Source organism: Etheostoma cragini, chromosome 15, assembly GCF_013103735.1.
Source record: "Etheostoma cragini isolate CJK2018 chromosome 15, CSU_Ecrag_1.0, whole genome shotgun sequence".
Lineage (NCBI taxonomy): Eukaryota > Metazoa > Chordata > Actinopteri > Perciformes > Percidae > Etheostoma > Etheostoma cragini.
In genome coordinates this window covers 13,394,250-13,414,772 of record NC_048421.1, presented here as the reverse complement: position 1 = coordinate 13,414,772, position 20,523 = coordinate 13,394,250, and the positions used below count along the sequence as shown (strand labels likewise).

Here is a 20,523-nt window from a genome sequence, read left to right as displayed (position 1 = left end):
CTATCCCTCTGTCTGGAGTGTGCAAGAGACAGATATGACCCGGATACACCGTGGTCTTGGAGCCGTTCATAATTTGTTCATAAACAACCGAGTTTCTTCCTGATCATGGATGTATTGAGAGAAGAAGAAGTTCCCTATGGGCTAGGCTCAATTAGACAGGAAGCTGAATGTTTAGGCAGGAGCAGCCCAGGCCCGCGAACAAACGCACAAGGCAGATAGCCGCGGTAGTGCCGTAATGTAAATGTTTTTATTACATCTTCAAATTTGGCAGAAATGCCAACTTTTTCCATTGTCCATCTATGTCCATTTTGGAGGTCAAAGGTCAAGGCCAATATTACCTGACAAAATTCTTTTTTCTTTTTTCACCAAAACTCAAAGAACTTCTACTGTAATTATGAAAAAAATTCACACAAATGTCTAAAACGATAAAATGATGAAGTGATGGTATTTTATAAATTGCAAAGATCAACTTCACTGTTACATCATAATGTTCTGCAAAAACACTTTTCTGCTCATTATTTAACACCATGACTCAGGAACAGAAGGGAAGACATTTGGTCTGACACTGAATTGGTGACACTAATCTTGGGTGGAATGTAAACTGCAACTTGATTGATTGGTGAAGGCAATTCCAGTTAAACTTGCACTCTGATCTTTGGCAGTCTTAAGTAGAGGTATGTTTGAATATCTGAAACTTCATCAGGTGTTAGTGCTAATTGGAAAAAAAACTCTAAAGCCTGCATCACACATTTTATTTCCTATTTGAAACAATTAGTTAATTGTGCTTTGCTGTGGTGCTGATACAGAGGCTAGGGAGTTATTGTCATTAAAGCGAACATATAATGCTTTTCCATATTTTTTGTCATATCTACTACACTATAATGTAAGTTTTCAAGTTACGTGTGGCCAAATAATGAGGTAAACGTATTTTTCGAGAAATCCCTGTGAGATACACAGATTTCCAACTGTTTTGAATGCTTCGGTTTCGACATTTTTATCTATACTCTGTAGTGCGCATGTAATGCAACTCCAAACCGGCCTTCTATGATTGGTCATCTGAACCAGCCAGACAGAACTGTAGTTTTTTTTTTTTCAAAAGCTACTGTGCCGTTTAAATTGTTGCATGTAGCTACATGCTAACGGAAGTAAAAGATTTCATCCCGGCTGCAGTTCCGGCTCACATTACTCCTGAACCAATTTTGGTTATGCAGTTTTGGGTTTAAAAGCCTTTATCTGTACAACTGTAAACATTGCTGCTCTCTTCTATTAGTGTCCACTGCTAACTATAGTAGCTACATGCTAACAGCAGTAAATTATGACCTCTTGGGTGCCAAGGTTGCTAAATTCTCCACAATTTTGGGTTGCATCACTGCTAAAAAATGTCAGATTGGGAAGTAGTAGATCAGAAGCCTTTTCTGTGATCTTTCAAAAGTAAAAAGTGTTGCTTCGTTCGATTAAAATCTAATTAAAAAAATTTAAAACTATTAAGTAGCTGCTTGCTAAGGCCAGATAGCTGTAATCTTGGCGGCCAGTGCTGGTAATTTTGCCCCAATTTTGGGTCACATTACAGCTGGGACATATACGGTTGTGTAGTATTTGGTTTAGAAGTCTTTGTTTGTTATTTTTGCCGAAGCTCCAGCTGCTTCTAGTATAACAAAACTGGAGCATGGAGAATTCAGGAAAAACTCTGGCCATTCAGAACAGACTGGGTTTTTTCGGAAGGGGGGCTTTAAGAGACTTGCAGAGGGGGAATGCAAGCGCAGCAACCATGGGCAGTATGAGAAAAATAAAGTATAAAGCATGTAAACATGTCCTAGTACAAAATACAAATATGAACCTGAAAATGCTATATAATAGTTCCCTTTTAAGTTTGTCGAAAAATCATTTGATTATTTCCTTTGTGCTGAGTTAATTTCAGGGTTGGTTCTTTCTGTTAACATTTTGATGCTTCTTGTCAACTGTGACAAATTTTTAGAATTGACACCCATTGAAACAGACATGAACAGCCTCCATTAATGTTAATAGAAAATTTGTATTTGATAATAAAAAGACATAAAGTGGAACATCACTTTAGATTTATTTATTTATTTATCCTATTCTGAAGGCATAGTACACAGTATTGTGCACCCTAACACTATTTGGAAATTGCCTATTTAAATTTTTATATTTCCAATGTCACAAACTAAATGAACATATTTTTTTTTTATTTCTGCTTGGATAACAGCATAAATAAGACATTCTCTTTGGAATTTCATGTCAACGAGGTGTGGTGAGAGAAATGAGGTAAAATAAAAGCAGGCAAATAGCTCAGCAAGAGGGGTTAGATAAGAGAGAAGAAAGAGATAACTGAAAACAAAGGTGAGATGAGAGACTAGGAATGGGGGCTATGGGGAGAAATGAACAGATGAGGACAGTGAGCGCTGCCAGCTTGGTGTGAGCGCATGTGTGTGTGTGAAGCTGCGGGATAATACGGCCACTGTGGCAGAACACACATCTCACATCACACTCAATAGGTGGGTCAACAAGGGACATCTCAAACAGGCAGGCAGGAGCTTATCTTAATTCTGAGGGAGAGAAAATCCAAGATCCTATCCACACTGACTCCCTGTAATCGATGCTGACAGGTAATTCAGAGCAGTGCATGGAAGAGCTTACAGCTTGCAGGAGTGGCAGGACATTTGTGTGGCCCTGGTTTCTATACACCTCATGCAATCAAAGTGCTTGGCAGTTCTAATACATGTCCAGATAAACACGTATATTTTAAGAGCTAAAAACCAATTCAGCAGAACACTAATGATGGTGGACGAGACAAGGAAACAAATCTTGAAATTCACAGAAATGTGTTTGTTTATCTCCGTGGCTTTAAAATGCCCTCAGATTTTCTTATTCAAGTAAAATTATATAAACATTAGTGGGGCTGGGTTCTGGATTCAATACTTTTTAGGCAACAAACAAATTGCCTCTGGAGTATCGAAAAATGCCTTATCATTTAATACCCAATTTCAATACCTAAGAAGCAAATTGCATTAGTGTCAATGAGCCAGTAACCATGCAACATGCTTCTAACAAGATCTAATAAAGTTTGTGATTGGCAGCCTAACGTTACATGTTGTAGAGTCGTGCAAGAAAATCTCTATGTTGCGCACAGAGACAGGGCTCACGTAGTAGTATTTCTTTGAATTTTACATTCAGTGGAGTTGTGTGTTATCAAAGTAGTGCCAAACTTCAGCTTTTTTTGCCCGTGAGATGGATGCTACATGTTTAATAATAATTTTGTCTGAATGTACATGGCTTAATATCTGTATGTGAATGGATAATCAGTGTTGCCGGATTAAGGAACTATGTTCATTGTTCATAGAAAAATCTGAGCTTTAGTATTTCAAAAAGCAGGTTTGACAAGTATGTGCCACTTGTAGCTTTTGGGGGACATAAACAGGATGTTCTTGCAAATCGGCACCATTGATAATATACTGAATTGGCTATTTGCAGTTCTTGTTTGTGAACAGCAAGAGCTCTCACTGGATTATTTTAATACTGAAGAAAACTTTCGACAACATTTGGAGTAATAAGTGGGTAAAGTCATTTTTGAGGTCAAAATTCTGTCGCTACAAAAACCTGAAATAAAAAAGTTAGTTTCATGTTTTGTAATGCATGACAGGTGCAACAGATTCAATTGCACTGTCCTTTATGTGATTTATGCCTTTATTTATGGTACATAGCTACTGTAAATCAATATCAGAAAAATATCACTTCTGTGACAAAGATTTCAGTCATGCCCCGTACAACAGTACAAAACACAAACATCATTCTGAGTTAAGAAAAACAATTTAAGAAGGTGAGTGGCCAACCCACTCACCCATTTTAAAGCAACGTTGGTACTGGTGTCTTGAGATGAAGTCAGATACTGTATGGATATAGAGGTCAAAGGAAAAAAAATAAGGTGAGTGTATGTAGGCTACAAAGGGAAGTGTGATGGCTAATGGTTGTGTATCCGAAGCACATTCAAAAAAGAAGAGAAGCATGGTTCATTCAGTCCCTCAAAGCATCAGTTCAATCTCTCCAGTTTTGTAAGAGGACGTGTTATGTAATTCCACAAAAGAGCCTGTTATCTCATACTTAATTATTGCCAAGAAACAACACAACCACACGACGGCTATTCATAAAAATCAACCTGTTGAATCGCAGGAATTATATTACAAAAATACAGCAGCACATTGTTTTGAATTCGGGCCACATAGACATTGTAAGGAGAGGTATCAGTCAACAGCTGAGCTGAGATTGTGAACCATGCATAAAATATTCTGCATGTACTGTATTTCACCATGAGCGTATATTCCATGGCTCATGAAAAACTAAACACTCCGACAAAGTGTGTCATCCACCGCTTGCTGCGTCTCTTTGTCTCATTCATATGGTAGTAGTTGGGAAATTTAAGCTTGAACTTGACACAGAGTAAATGCTGGATACAGCAGGATTACCGTACACACCGGCCAATTGTGCTTCTTGAACATGCTAGAAATAATTGCAAAGATACTGTACACTGTTGTCATATAAATGACACTATTTGTATTATAATTTTAAACATTATTTCATAACTTTGCTCATTATTTTGGCAGTTTAGAGGAGAAAGTGACAAACATGGGGGGGGGGACAAGTCATGACATGTGACAAAGGCCCTCAGCTTACATGGTTTGTGTCTTACATCACGAGGCATCATGTGGTCGGAGCGTGGATGCTTTGTGATGCATATAAATGCAAATGAATCATGGCAGGGCAGTTCAGGCTGCAGCAGACCCAGACAGCAGGCTTTATATAGAAAAATACATGGAAGAAAGAGAGCCTGCTTCTTTTTCCCCAGACATTTGTGAAGAAACATGCTTTATAAATAAATAATCTTTAATTAGAGGATATTTAAAATGTTCATGTTGTGGGGATTGTGAAAAAGGACAAAACTAAAGACACAGATTATGTTAAAAATACATTGGAGAGGTTACCACTAGCAATGTTTAAGAAGATTAATGGTTTAATAATAGTAATAGTAAATAGTTTCTGCAAATAATCAGATTATGGAAAACTAAGGTTTAAAATGAGCTCAAGACAGTTTAACAACATGCTTCATCTTTTTACTTATCCTTAACTAAGATTACTGAAGCCTTCAATTAGTTAGTTGTATTCATTAATAAAAAGTTAAATTTTTACTTCATAATACACTTCATAGGTGAAGATAGTCATGAAGCAGTGTAGTGCAGAGAAGTACATAGGCACTCACTTTACTGTAGACTGTTGGGCAAAACTGATAGTTTGCGCACTTTTTTGAGGAAAAACTAAAACTTCTGATCAAAGCTGGAGTGCAAACAGTGCAAAATAATTTTATATAATGGAAATGATTCTCACAGAAAACTCAACTTTTAATCAATGAAATTGCAACCATCTGTCAACTGCCTCTCTTGCGGGAGGCCCCTTCAAACTTTTGAGCCCCCGCCTCAGACCAAACCCTGGCGACAGTCTGATCTGCAGGGACGACAGCCAAGAACGCCTGCAGAACCCGGCTCCAATCTATTAGCGTTCACTCACTGATATATTCAGACACAAAAACCTTGAAAGCTTTGATGTACTTGCTGGCCATCAGTGAATGACATATTTTTAGTTTTTGTTTCATATTTAACGACTGAAACATCCTATGCTCTTTGTACAATTGAAGCTGCACGTTGTCAGGGCTTTGAACACTATACACATAAAAGATTTATGACGCAAGACACATTTCTTTCTTCTCATTTTCATCAAGCAGATTTCACACATGCGTTTAACGTGGAAAAGATAAGTATGCTTTGAACTATGTGTTCTTTAACATAGCCCCATAAGAGAGTCCACTTTAGTCTTAGTGTAGTACTGCTACTAATTTTAGAAATGTGTTGCAAACAAGATTATGGATTAAATTGTGTACATTGGTAATCAATATTCCCAGCGTTAATGTATGCATTCTAATTATTAAGAGTAGCCTGCCCGTTGTTGTATGCAGTACTCAATGTCTCAGTCCAGCCAGAGCCATTCACATAGTACATCTTTGTAATGAGATCAAATCAGCCAAATGGGAGTTATGAAAATCCTTAAACAGCAAGAATAATGAAAAGTGAAAGACCTACCGTTTTTAATTATAAGTACAGTGACACTTGCACGTAGCACTAGGCAAGTACTTAGCTGTGCAAATCAGAATAGACAGAAAAGGATGCAGTTAGTCTGGCTTGAACCTCTAATAACAGAGCCTAATGTTCACTACAGTGTGCCCTTTTCCTCATGGACTTTTTTTATGTGGATTTATACGCTGGTCAAAATGGATTATAATTTTTAATCAGGCTCATATCTTAGAAGACTATCAAAGAAAATTAATTGAAATTTCAACCTCCTTTATGCTGTGATTAATGTAATTATAATAAAGCTAATTTTGCATTACGTTGCTAAATTGAAGGGTTGTCTCACACACATTTCCATGAATATGTTTATTCCCGTTATGGAATGACTGAAACTAAAATGCATGATTAATGTTGGAAAGTTCAATTTATTATTGATTAATGGAAAAACATTGTAGCTACCACAAGAATAAGGCTATAGTTAATCAACTCAAATTAACATACTGTTTAGTATTATTAAAATTAGGCCAATCATCGTAATGATGGTTGCATTTTATATCCTAATCAGTTGAGAAATGTTTTTGTTAATTTGCAAATAAAAACAAAACAAGTTCATCATCATGTTATGACTGGCATTACTGTGACATAACAGATGTACTTCTTTGAAAACTTCCCTGGAGAAGGGACCGGAGGCACAACCCAGAGGAATTGACAGAGGGACTGTGCCTGCGGCAAATCGGATGGGAGTCATCGCAGGCACACCCACAGGGCTAATAGGCACTCTGGCCCTCAAGAGAGGCCCTGTCCTTGAATAAAACATACACAGTATATTTTGTAGTAATATTCACTGCTCAGGCTTATTCCTGCAGTTTATTCAGCACTCCACTGAGCACTCTGAGGATACTGAAGGGCCTGAGTTGTGTTCTTCTATTTTAATGCTACAGGGAGTCATATTTGCTGTCCTTTCATTCAGACTATATAGGATCATACTGTAAAAACTATTAGTTGAAGCCAAGTTGGCTGCAGAGCAGTCATTTCTCACTTATACTTCGCTAAAACACTTCTCATTTTCCCTGGAGGTGAGGTGATCTATAGTACTGCACTGAGATCATCTATATTCGTGGTCTATTTCCGCTAGTGAGGTGTCTTCTGGAGGGAGGACACATCACTATGGTGTCCTGGCAATCATCACTCCCAGGTCATAGGGTGGAGGTGAGCTGATCTATAGTACTTCACTGAGATCATCTATACTCGTAGTCTATTTCCTCTAGTGATGTGTCCTCTGGAGGGAGGACACATCACTATGGTGTCCTGGCAATCATCACTCCCAGGTCATAGGGTGCCTTCTCTTTGTGCATCAAATCAGTGACAAGGTGTTCCAAGTTCCAAGCCAAGAAAAGGAGAAGGAAAGGACTTGCTTTCCTTGATTTTTTGTGTGCAAAGTGCCTGTGGCATGCAAGTCACTGTATTTTATTTAATGTATTTTACGGATGAAAATCTTCTACGTACATCTTTTGCGAGTGAGCTGAGATCTGGATACATTATATCATAAGGTGAGCACTCTGCTCCACTCTTCATTTGCAGATTATTTACTGCCCTGACAGCATGAGGCTTTGGTATTCATCAACCTTCTGAATTGCACTTTAACCACTAGAGAGCCATGATTCTCTCTATTTGTAGTAGCTGCATAAGCACCTGAAGAGGGAGACCACAAAACTCAAAAAGCCTGTACATTTAAAGTTAATGTAATCTGATCATAATTTTCAGATGTGACTGCAGGCTATTCAGTTTAGTCACTAACTTCCAGTACATGGTAGACCATGAGGCAGGGAAATACACCTCTGTAAAAGCAGCAGAGACTGCTTTCCAGCATAGCTGTGTAAGGATTTGTATGATCTCTTTTATAATTTCAATAAATATTATCGAGCCTCATGATTTTGATGGTTTCTCCGTGTTTAACAGATCCCATCAGACGCACACATGATTCGGTGTTCTGCTTGGTTTTTCTTTCAGGTTTATGTGGTTTTGGCAGCATGTTCTAAATATGAAATCCTTGACATTTGTATTTTAACTAAAGTGGTTGGGTAGATTTAAATTCAGACAGGTTGTGAAAAGCTCCTACATTTAGATTTTTCCTTTTTTAAAAGGACAATTTTGCTGAATTTTACAGACTAGCACTGTGTTTTACGACTGTGTAGGGAGGTTTTACATTAAGACAGACAGGACTGTTAGGTCTACATCCAGCAGACACAGACTAGTTTTAATGCTGCCTTAGCCCTGGATTGAAAAGATGAATTTTCCTTAAAGGGGTAATCTTGATTTTGCTGATTTCAAGTGGTTGAGTTTCTCACCTTGGTTTAAAGATGAAAAAGACTGTAAGAGTGGTAAGTACCTCCTGATAGCACTGTAAGCTAACCTGACGCCTTTTTCCTGTTCATTTTATGTAGCACATATAACTGTACATTTTTTTTACTTTGCATAGCTTTACAGAGATTCCTTTTGGTTGTACTAAAGAAGTGGGAAATCATAATTGGCACACAAGCCTTACACATATTTATTAAAGGAATAACACCTCACAGGCCTGACAATCTGGCACCCCAGATCCGTTCTCTCACTGTGCTCTGGTCTCACAGTGGGTGATCACCAGGCTGAGCTGATTTGGCCTAAAAGGCAGCGCTGTATAATGAGCAATGGAGGGTGTGAGTGAAGAGACAACAGGTGGAACATCAGATTTATGCTGTGCAGCTGGGAATGGACCACTTTTCTTGCCAGCTGTCAACCTGGATAATAATCCCCCCAAAAAATAAATGCCTTGTGCAAAAATGCTCATGCCACCAGAACACCTTTCTGTGTTTCCATCAGCTGTTGGGATGGGAGAAATAAGTTATATTTGCAAAATGTTACTCATCTGGCTGTTGTTCAGAGACATCAGCTCTCAGCAGTTGATATGTTTCTGATTTGCTGCTGTAAGCACCAAGTAATCTGCCAAGAAAGGTCTTGCATCCGATCTGAGTCATGATCTGTAATATTTGGAAAACGGCACTTTCAAAACTTGGCACAGTCCAACACTGACTTCATTGCTCAGGGCGTACCAAATATAGTGATATTTTCCAGTTGATGTGGCTCGGTTCAGTTATTGCTTTGAAAGTCCAGCGTTCTGCCTCGCTTTGTTGCTCTGCAATCAATCCCTCTGTAAAGGACACCCCTCAAAACAACTGCAGAAACACACATGAGTCAGTGGGAACAGTTTAAGTCCTAATAAATGTATATTTTTTCAAGGTTCCTTATGTTGTGTAAAGCACTTACACCTAGGCCTTTTCATGAATCCATTTAGATGACTATATTTCAGGCTCTTTAAGTAATTTTCATTATATTAAAGGCTTGGATAGTTTCACTGAACATTAAGTCAAGTATGCAGTGTTATCGTACACTCTGGCCAGCTAATGGTGTGAATACTGGCACATTTTTGTAAGTAGATGCTAGTATGTTTGCTCTAAGTTTTGGAGCAGTTTCTATGGTAACAATGTCCTATCTTCACTTTCTCACTGTTAATCTGTTGATTCACTGATTGAGATTGGAGCAGCTCTTTTCAAGCCTGTGAACAGCCATTGCTTTGACTCTAAAATATGTTGCACTCTTTAATCATGACAGGACACATGTGCTTAGGTAAGCAAAGTTGCTCTCTTGCCAAAACTTGAAAGCCATACACCATGTTGACGGAGATGCTTGAAGGCTTTTAAGTTGAGATGTAGAGATGCATTAGAGGTATTCTGGCAGCTTGCACACTGAAAGTCAATAGCCATCAAAAGACGTACTAAATTATTTCCTTGCAAAACTGACCTTTGATCCCCACAGTGCAACAAGCAAAGTCATCTACATGTTGTAATGGCTAGACACATGGCTGATGAAATTATTGATGAGTCAGACACCCTATTATTTCAAACCTGCTTTTCTCAGCTCTTATTTAAAGTAGCCATTTTCTAATTTTAAGCTTGACTTTGTGAATCCATACTCTGTGATATTGTAAGCTATTGGTCCCTGTGAGAAGCTTAGTTGAGGCAATGATGCTTCATTTTTTTCCTACAGAAACATTAAATGTCCCCAAAAGAAAAAGAGAGAATTTAGTTTTGGAATGTAGACTTTGTTTTTCCACCATCTTTAAGGACGCAATGATGCCGAGCTTCACTAGTGAAACAGATGCTGGGGATTGTTGTGTGATAAAAGCCTTCTGTCACAACAGCTGCACACTGAGTTATGAAGCTGGTATTGCAGGAACTGGAAATGATCACTCATATATGGCATTATTAAGTAAGTAAAGTAAAGTAGTAAAGTAAGTAAAAGTACTGAAAAATAAGGCAGGATGTACAATACTTTTCACTGATATGTAGTGGAGTACAAGTATAAGGTAGCATGCAATGGAAATACTCAAGTAAAGTGCCTGAAATAGGTACCTAAGCATGATAATTGCACACAAAATGAACTGAATGTTTTTTATTTAAGGGGCTACCGGAGGAGTTTTTGGATCTTTAGTCAAATTAGACTTGACCCTCCCGTCACCAGCAAGCAATTTGTCTAAAATGATTGGGAAAAAAATGCATGACCCCCCCGTACAACAACTTATTGATGCCTTCTGTACTGGTGTGCGCTTGGCAAGGATGTACAGATAGTCACTGTTTTTTAAAATCCTAACATAACACATAACCTCTGCTTTCTCATCTTACACATCACACTCTACCAAGATGGTGGCCATTTCAGTAGATTTACTCACTTTGTTTCTTCACCTGACTGGTCTGGAGGGAAACTCTTAGATTTTTGTTCTTCCAGCTAGTGCTCCGTGTTTTTGTCCTCAGCTCATTGTGATCCATTTTCTGAATCTGTTTGCATTCACAAGAGCTTTAAATAGCTTGTTGTCCGCAATAATCCTATCTGTGATCTTGGGGGTAGGGTCAGGTGTGGTGCAAAAGGGTGGGGGATGGCGCAATTTGTGTTGGGTTGGACCATCTGCTAGCGATGGGTGGCCGAAACTGAAAGCTACAGGGAAAAATATGTACTAAACAAGCCACTTTTTAAATTTTGTTGTTTTCATTAATAGAAAAGTTGGGTGACTTGTCTGATGTAGACCTTGTCATTTTGGGTCAGCTGGATATTTATGGGGGTTGCCCATCAGCCGCCAAGCATTCACTAACATTGCAGTCTGTCCCCTTTATGGCTTCTTAAAAACTTTCTCAACGGGAAGCAATCAGCTTGCTCAAATCATCCATAAGACCTGTGGACAACAATGTGGTTGGCTGCTGTGTGAAGTAAGATCAAGGGATGACCTTCAAACACCATCAAAGTGAAGATGAACCCTGGACTGATCATCTGATTGCTCCTTGTCTTTCACTTTGGGTGATTGTACACTAAAATGTTTGTTCAGTCGGTGAGAGGAAATTGGGTGCACGGAGCAAAACTAGCTCCAAAATCAAGCCCCCGACACAAAAAGTAGAGACATTAACCAGCAACATTGTGAGTGGACTACGAGTGTACAGAGGGCTTGTATGTTTGTAAGCAGTGTAAGGACATTCTGACATGATTGTGTGTGGGACTCATTGTCTTATAATTTCTCCATTTACCATATTATTTCATTTTACAATATTTGAAGTGTGGCATCCATTCATTACACTGAATACACATTGTAGCTATGCATAATGTTCAGTTTACTGATACCAAAAACCAGGACTTCGATTTGGCTCTTAACACATTTTTCCAAAATGTCATTGAATCTGTGCTCCAGTCTGCCCCCCTCCTCCCTCCAATTCAAAGTTTTTAAACCAACCCTTGCTCCAGGTGTTGTGAGTACTAAAAAAAGTGCAGCAATTAGATGGTGTAATTGTGTAAAAAACAAGCTATATCACTGTTTACGGCTCATTTGTTCAGAATGTAGCAGGCAGAATATTCTAGTCAAACAAACTAAAAATTTAGTGTGTTGTTTTTGACCTGAATGGATTGGGACTGACATGCAGCCTTTCTAAGATAATCACAAAATATCTGGGCTAATGGTTGAACAATTTGCTTTAGAGATAAAAACACAGAAATACTTCAATTAACAGTTTTCAGTTATTGAACATTTTTGTTACGCAGAGGAATAGAGGATGGCACTACAAGTCTTCATCAAAAAGTGAAGGGTAGAAATACAGAGTGTCAAAGACCCACACTGTTGCATGCTGGCAGTGTTGAGGAGAAACAGCCACATGTAGTGTTTCATGTTTATAGAAATCATTGAACAGGTTAGTTTCCTCAGTACATCATTGGATCAGCCGTTTAGGAGCACAGAGTAGTGTCATTAACATTCATTTGGATGAGGGCCATGTTTTGATTACCATTATACAACTTTTGGCATCTATTTACCTCAAATACTTTTGTTACTGTTTAATGAAAAGCATTTGCCTTCAATGTGGCATGTGGAAGTAACTTTATTCACAGAGCATGAGTCATTTTTAAAGGCTGTTGCTTTAAATTTCATAATTGGTAGGAAACCGCAAACTGCCTATCATGTTCCCAATCAAAGATCTAATCAGCTACATTTCATAAAACTATTTGTAACTGCAATCAAATCTAATATGATTATCTAAACAAAAGATGTGCAATTCACAGTCTGCTGTATAAAATTATTTTAATTTGATAGACTGACAGCTCAGTCTCAAATATATTTTCTTACTTGGTGAACTTTGAGCGTCTTGGACTTTGCAGACCTACTCCTTGTGTTTTATATTTACCCCAGGGAACCAATTAATGTGATTGGTTCCCTGTCTTTTCAGTGTAAGAGAGAGAGATAGGGAGCGTGTTAGATAGAGAGGCAGACCATGTTTGTGCCCATGTGTATAGCTCAGAGAGTACCATGACTGCCTTAGTAGTTGTCAGCTGTTAAAATGATTGATAGTAAATGGAGTACCACGACATCTAATCCTATTTTTTACAATCCTTTAGATGTTAGCCCTAATCTATTATACTATAGAAACAGCAGTTCCACAAAATTAGCTACGTACAATAAATGAAAGGTACGTCATCATGGCACATTTTCATTTTTGTTCATTCGCACCTGACGGCACGTTAACACAAATCCTGTTAGAAGTAATTTGTTAAAACCCCACATTTCATCCTATAGTTTGGTTTGGTTAAGCAGCTAAGATCAGTTCCATTCAAACTCAAGTGTGCACCTAAAACAGCATTAAACAATACAGGCCTCTAACCTCTCAGGTGCAGTTACTTAGAACAGAGAAAACAATTGACAAGACACTGTATGTATTTATGACACATCATGTCCCTCATCAAGCAACAGTAGGATATGTGTTGACAACTTATTTTTATAGCATCCCTTTCATGATTGATGACGAGCATTTGCAGTCTGGAATATACAGTGAATGAGACTAATTCTCATATGCAGTTGTTCATTCATCATCTTTTTGTCATGTCTTTGACTACGACAGAAGGTACAGCCTTTGTCACAAGGTTGCACTTTGTTTTGATCGTTTCCTGGCGTCATTTGGACTAAAGAAAGTGAATAATTGACATAATCACACCTGTATCTGCAACCAATATAAATAGCTTAATTATAACCATGGCCTTTAACTGCTATTCCTTATGATTGACACCTTACTGTATAGAACACAGTCTGTATACAATGATTATTGGGTTCCCCCTTAATTACAGTTACAGAGCTTTTATTTAGACAATTTTGATATTTTTTGAAGATGGGGTTCAAATGTAATTTTATTCTATGATCATTTCCGGTACATGAATAAAATGCCATTCAAAAACAGATATTTTTATGACATCAACTGATACAGATACAAAGTGTAGCAATAAGACTGGCCATAGAAACTGAGTATTAAGACTACTGAAACTAATATCATTAATAAAGCATTTAGTTTCATAAAATGGAATGGATAAGAAGATGAGAGTTCTTTTATACCAGTGCTTCGTTTGTTGGGTAATGTACAGAGTATTTGTGCTGTGTACAACGCACAGAGGAAATGCTTCTGATTTCTAATGAAAAGTTGACCCACGCACCATAAGGTACAGTGCATTCTGCTATGCTGATCATCAAATTAGTAATCTGATGTTACAAAAAGCATGCATTTAGGAAAGGAAATCGGGGACGACCCTTGACACACAAAAAACTGCTTCTGAAGTGAGCTATGACAGAATGCTTATGTATCGCCTGCTTTAATGGGCTCTCATGTACAGGATATTCATCAAGCAGAGCAGGTGCCTGCAGATACACTGCCATGGTGTTTTGCATCCCAGCATCTAATTACTTTGCCGAGAATATGGCAAGGAAGAGACAGAGCAATGTTCAATATGCCTCACTCTGCCATTTTGTGATGCTTGTTTACTAAAGGGTTTCATCTATCATCAGGCAGCCAGCAGGTGGCTGGGGAAACTACATAGAAACGTTTCTGGCACTCTTGGGTGGATTAATTGCTGTGCACTCCTAAATTAAAAAGACTGATTGACACCCTCAAGTGAATCCCTACATCTCCGGGTTGATCCTTACAGCCTGTCAATGGCACAGCAGCTCATTCAACTTTACTGTCTCCAGCTTTCTTCTCACGTACAGTACATACATTTTAATTCTGCTTAGCTCATGTGGGTTGATTAGTTGTCAAGAAATATGTAAAATGTTCTTAAGGAGAAGAAATGAAAGAACTAAGCAATAATGGTTACACCTGAAATGTTTTTTTCTTCTTTTAAAATGTACATTGAATCCATAGAGCCATTGTTGCCACTTTCAATAAACTCCCCTAAGTAAACTCATTTACTTTATTTCCTGAGATGAGACAAGGCCACAGTTCTGTGAAGACAATGTGCAGTTAATGACTGATAAGCTGCTGAATAAAGCTGAAGTTTGCTAATTTTTTTTGCATGCTTTCCAGGAGACATCATCTCAGCAAAAGTGCATCTTTGTTTTGCACTGGTTAAATAAAATGTACCGGGCCGTTTCTTTTGTATTTTCAGCTTTATCTGATAGTTACAGCCTTTATTAGATATTGGAAATCCCCAACCAATTGCCTTCCTTTCCTGAATGTTAAATTACTGTCAATAACAGTTCCTTTTCATGTCTGTTGTCCTGAGGTGCAACGCTGACAGTGTCATTGATGGTTCTGTCCTTCACAACGAAGGACTCTTCACAGGTCTGTCCACAGCAAAAACTGAAGAAAAGCTTCAAAGCAAAGGTCAATAGCTATATTGCATTAATTACCATATGTTTTTAAAATTAAGATAATAAGTGTCTGTTAGCTCTGATTAGCTACTACATCATCACATAAACAAAACAATAAAAGTTACAATTTTTTATTTTAGAATCCAAAGTTCTTTATTATTAAAATGTAACTATATCAGTATCATTATCATTTCTATTTTTTTTTTTTGTGTTAGTTGCAATGCTTATGTTTTCAGTCCTAACATATAGAGAGGTAACTGCAGAATGTAAATACACGGATGTGCAATTGCTAAAAGAAAAATGCAAGTTAAATGTGACTATAACTAAACTACTGCATTTGGGCTTTCCCAGTTGAAACATAACTATATCTGCTGAATCCAATCCAGACATTTAGCACTTACTGAAAGGATAATTACATTTTCTCCCTCCTTTTTGTTACCCCTCTGTGTCCAATTTCATGACCTTACTATTCTTCAATACAAAAAAGAGCTCATTCTTTCTTTTCTCAAAAACGGCTGAGTGTCACATGGGAATTTTGAAACTAAGGTGGTGCAACAGCTCTTGTAAAATGGCTCACACACCACTCGCAGCACAGGAAGTTTCTGTTTGAATTTTTACGGTTGTGGAAGCTGTGGAGCTTGAACTGAAATATGACATGCTGTTGTACCATGTTTCACAGCTCCATCTACAAACCCTGACTGGTCCCTTTGATTACACACTGTTAACCATATAGCCAGAGCATCGCTGCACCGTAAAGTTTGCCAAGCCTCGGTAACTTTTTCGACAATATGACATCAATTGGAAAACATGAACATATAAGCATTGCATGTGTAATGTTTTTGCTGTTTTTCAACCGATGTGTCCAGTAAACTGCATTTTTATCATCACAATAGGAGGCACCACTGACCTGAGTATACATGTAATAACACCCATATCATTAATGCTATATATACTGACTCAAAATTAGCAATACATTATAGATGAAATATGATTATGTGGGGGTATAGTATAGTTCACAATCAACTGGAAACATGGGAGATATAAAGAGGAATGACATATGGTGAAAGACACCAACTGGACTCAAACTGGTCATGCTACAGTTACATGCAGAATGTGTTTAGATTTAAGGTTTTTTATTCTCCATAGCACTCTACAACTTTTGTGTACACTCACACTACTACTTGCCTCTAAAATCTTTCTCATTTCAGACAATTGGATTTACATCAGACTAACTTGCTAACATAGATTTTTAGTTGCTTTTATTTAAGTCATCCACAGAATAGAACCGTGGAAAACTGTTCTGTGTGCTGCCATTTCCATTTAAAAAGGGTTGGTCATATTTTCAAAACCGCTGTCCCTTTAGGATATCTGTCTCTCTCAAACAGCAATTTATCGAATAGGGCAGCCTCATCTTTTCCACTCCTCACCATCATGAGAAGCTGTAATTCTCTCAGTATCCTCGGCACGATCTCTCTCTCTTTCTCTCTCTCCTCCACAAAGAATCAAGCTAAGGCAACTTGCATACAAAATAGCTGACTTAATCAGCTAGCTGCATAATCAAGATAAGGAAGACGAGGATAGAAAAAGTGAGATGTGGAGGCTAATGCAAGAGACAGCTTTAGCAACAGCAGCAAAACGAAGATGTTTTGAAACAGTCATAACTCTAGACACTAAAAGTTGGAAGAAGTAAGATGATGATTCACACTGATGGTGAAGGCTAAGCTGAGGCTGATCTTCTGTAGGAAATGACTGGAACGAGTGTAACCACGGACAATTAATACAATGTCAGCAGTGTAGTGGCATAAAACAGATTTATCTCAAAGCTTAGTCCGTACATTTTTTATATGATTTTAACGTCCATTACATTCAAACTTTTGACAAAATAGTGGATACAAAGCTAGGACTTTCAGCTCCACCAAACTCTCTCTGTATTTTTCAGTATTGGCTATGTTCAGAAGATTGTGGAGTTTGATGACTTTCCTGCGCAGAAACTTAAGTGAAGATAATTACCTCTTCTGAGGAGTCCATCAAGTATTTTTAATCCACCATGTCCTCCTTGGCTACTAGCTACTGCGTAGGGGAGGGCGCTAAGCGCGATCACGGAATGCTTGTATAATGATGATGCACAGACAGTGTTGTTGTCATAGATTTTCCCATGGGGGCGGCAAAAACTACGCACTATAGCTTTAAATGCATTACTGGTTTTAAATGTCATTAAGACAGTATCATATTATTTAAGCAGAGCCGAGATGATACAGCACTTCTACACCTATGTCCATAGTGCAGCTGAGTGGAAAGCCAGATAATTGTTCCTATGGGCTTGTCATTTCCTTGGCTGTGTGGCCGCAAATGTAATTTATATCAAACCTGGCATTGTTTCAGCTTTTTCATAAACTCTGATGCTTTGGACTACAGATCCTTCCCAATTCCACCACCACATCCTCCCCTGACAGAACAATCTGGAAGTCTTCTTTCAGAGCTGGCTAAAGATCTTTGGAAATTAGGCCTATGCTGACAAAAAAAAAAAATCAGTCAATCTATATGAAGCCTTGTGCAATTCAAATAAATCAACATATCTAGTGTGCAGTATATAGTACGCATTTCCAAGACAGATGGCACAGACACAGCAAAATCCTCAGCTAATCTCAGTAAAACTGCACAGGGCTATAAGTACAAGACTGTGTAATGTCAACATAATAGATATAGGCCATGCAATGCCCGGATAATTTATTGTTTGTCTTAAATTGTCAGGATCGTACCATTTGCCATGACTTAATGCAGGGTTTATTTGGCATAGATTTGTGAAACTGACTCTCATTTTGTGGCTGTGGTGAAGGCTGAGTAGGCCTAATAATAAAAGATTTTTATCTACTTATTTATTCAGTAATAATAACAAGTAAAAGCTAACTTTCCCATTGGCATGAGTTCTCACTCCGATGTGAGGAGAATTTTATAGTGGATCTCTGAAAAAAAGTTCAGCCTTTCCTGGTTAAGTAATTGCGGCTGGGGAGCTGTCAGTGGTGCTGAAGCGACATCTAAAGCGGGCGATGTTATTAGAGGTTTACAGTTGCAAAGTACCCACTCCATTCCCTGGAGCCTTATCAAGTGGAAGCTAATCTATTGTGTCATAAAATGCACAAATATTCAGTCAAATGAATATTCAGAATGATAGAACTTATACGAAAGAAAATGAAAAGACTACTTGCAACACAGGACACGCAATATATGGGTGCCCCATGCCATGTCCCATGCACAGTACATGTCAGCTTTCAAAGATCTCTCAGAAACGAACTCAACTAAGCATTTTGCATGGTGTGTATGCTCAATAAAAGAGTTGCTGTTTTCTTCTACACACAAACACTGTCACCAATATTATTTAAAACACTCCATTTTAACCATAAAGATGTACCACGTTCCAGTGTGAATGCAATAGACATAACGTACAGTATGCTGTCTGTAAAGTCTGCGATTTTGAGGTGTAAAATATCAACACTGTAACAGCTTACCTGCTTGACGATCGCGGAGCAAGAGCCTCTTCCCGATGCAAGGCTGGCAGCTTACTGTATGTCACCACGAACACAATATATTTTCAAAGAGAGAGGAGTTCGTTCTGTTCGATAATGAAACATAAAAAAAAGAATCCCAGATCTCTGTTTTCGGGTTGCAGACGCACACAGCCTCGGCTGACTGTGTCAAGGGAGAGTCTCAAAGATCCATTTAGCGGTGAGTGATTTAATTCAGGGCTGAGCTCCTCTCACCGCTCGCCTTTATGTATGCTGAACAGACCCGGAGTCCAGCTTGGTTTTTTTTCTATTAAACCCGAGAGCTGACACCGGCGTTTAACCGCAATCAAAAGAGGCGGGTACGTATGCTGGATAGGTATTACTGTATCAGTTGTGAAGCTGCGGGGAATAAGTGCGAAAGGAGCGCATGTTGATCCTCCATTCTAGCCGAGGCAAAGTTTAAATCTCATAATAAGATTGTTTGTCACCGCGAGGCTATAAATGGTGGCGGGTTCATCACGGATGCTGGGAGAGTTACGGTAACAACTCCTCCGGTTGAAGTGAAAACGCATGATAGCCGCTGTGTCATAAAAAACAACAACACCGGAGAGGTTTTCAAGTTAATGAAGACAGTCGGAGTGAAAAGTATCAGCTACGTCACATGAGCTTTCAGGCTTGAACAGCCAATCTATGAGCAAACTTTTCCTCCTTCTTTCTCTGACCATAGGCTGCACCACAGCGCTAGAAATTGTTCAATTTTACAGTCATGGTTAGGGGCATGTTAAATTTGCATGAAAGTAATTTTTTTACCACACAAAGGTCCATTGGTCCTACCAGCAGGGGGCCCTTTATTCACCAAAAGAAGTGCCTAATGTGTCCAAGCAATTTGATGACTATGTGATGTAATATGGGGTCTTTCTGTTCCCTTTAACATCACCTGCATATTTTTGTAATAGTCACGTTATGTTATATTTGTACACAAAAAATGAATATATCATATAACTAAGCTGTTTATATCATGCACAGGCACAAATGTAAAAAAGGAAAATGCAATGGAAATGGAAACCATTAAGGAGTTTCAATAGACAAGTAAAAACTGCCACGTTGCGATGGCATGGTCTGTAAATTTCAGGATTAAATGGAGGGGGGGGGGGCAGAGAAAGGGAGGGCCCATGGTAGTTATTGAAGTAGACCATACTTCATTAAACAGGTCAGGCATTGGTCCCTGTGATGGTAAATCAATACACATCAATAATAAATTGTTGAATGCAGAAACTGCAGAATACAACACACCCACATGGACCTGCGCCCACGCATTGTGATACAGGACAGTGCTTACAAGAAATAGGAGGTAAAATTTACATGTTAAAGTACAGGTAAAAGGCGCTGGAAAAGTAGAAAACATAAGAAAGGATTACATTTTCCTGCTAAGTTATAGCTGTGACCAAACTCTGATCTGTGCCTCAATGGTTAAACCCACATTGTCTCTCCCTGTGTAAATGTAGTCCCAGATTTAATTTATGGTGAGTGTAGCCTGATGTCCTCTGTAATGACGTAGTCTGGGGGATGACCCGAGCAAGTCGGGAAGCGGCTGCCAGGCTCTCCTCTGAGAGGGAGCAAGTGGTTGTGCGACGACTTGGCACAGGCGCTGCAATGTCTTGTCTCACTGCAGCAGCCACGTTGGAGCTGT

At 38.6% G+C, this 20,523-nt stretch overlaps 1 protein-coding gene across 1 annotated transcript in view; it reads right to left on the bottom strand.

Moving 5' to 3' along the window:
* The window catches only part of elfn1a (extracellular leucine-rich repeat and fibronectin type III domain containing 1a), a 66,365-nt gene extending 46,856 nt beyond the window's left edge, over window positions 1–19,509 (bottom strand). The window contains exon 1 of the mRNA XM_034894722.1: window positions 18,837–19,509. The gene's annotated coding sequence lies outside the window, so the exon portion shown is untranslated. The remainder of the gene's footprint in view (window positions 1–18,836) is intronic.
* Window positions 19,510–20,523: the final 1,014 nt, after the last annotated feature.